We start from the raw sequence: 492 nt of genomic DNA, 5'->3' as shown, positions 1-492 counted from the left end.
ACCATCTTCCTTCTGTGCTTCGGCTTCGCACTCGCTCTAGCCGGGTGAGGGAGGGAGGGAGACGCCGGTTGGCCAGGGGCGCCTGCAGGGCAGGGAGGGTGGACCGGCGGGATTTTGAGGAACGGGAGGGGGATGCCAGGCTGGAAGGGCGAGATCATTAGAAATGGAAAGCCTACGGGGCATGGGAGGGGGGACTTGAAGGAAGTCGAACCTGGTTATAAGGAGTGCCTTGGGTGAGATAGGGCCTGAGGGGGATAGAGGGTTGAGAGGATGGAGAAATGTGGGACTGAAGGGAAAACTGGGTATCGCGGTGGATCTGAAGATAAAAGAGGGCCTGGAAGTGGGGGTAGGGGAGACGGATGTGAGTGATGGGGCCAGATTAAGGCGGCCCTGGAGGACTTCGGGCAGATAGAGGGACACGGACGTGGTCAAATTGAAGGGTTGGGAGAGTGGAATTTTTGAGGCTCTGGGCTTGGAGGGGAGCCAGGCTAT

This window comes from Crocuta crocuta, unplaced genomic scaffold, assembly GCF_008692635.1.
Source record: "Crocuta crocuta isolate KB4526 unplaced genomic scaffold, BGI_CrCroc_1.0 scaffold943, whole genome shotgun sequence".
Classification (NCBI taxonomy): Eukaryota; Metazoa; Chordata; class Mammalia; order Carnivora; family Hyaenidae; genus Crocuta; species Crocuta crocuta.
This window is presented reverse-complemented; position numbering follows the sequence as displayed.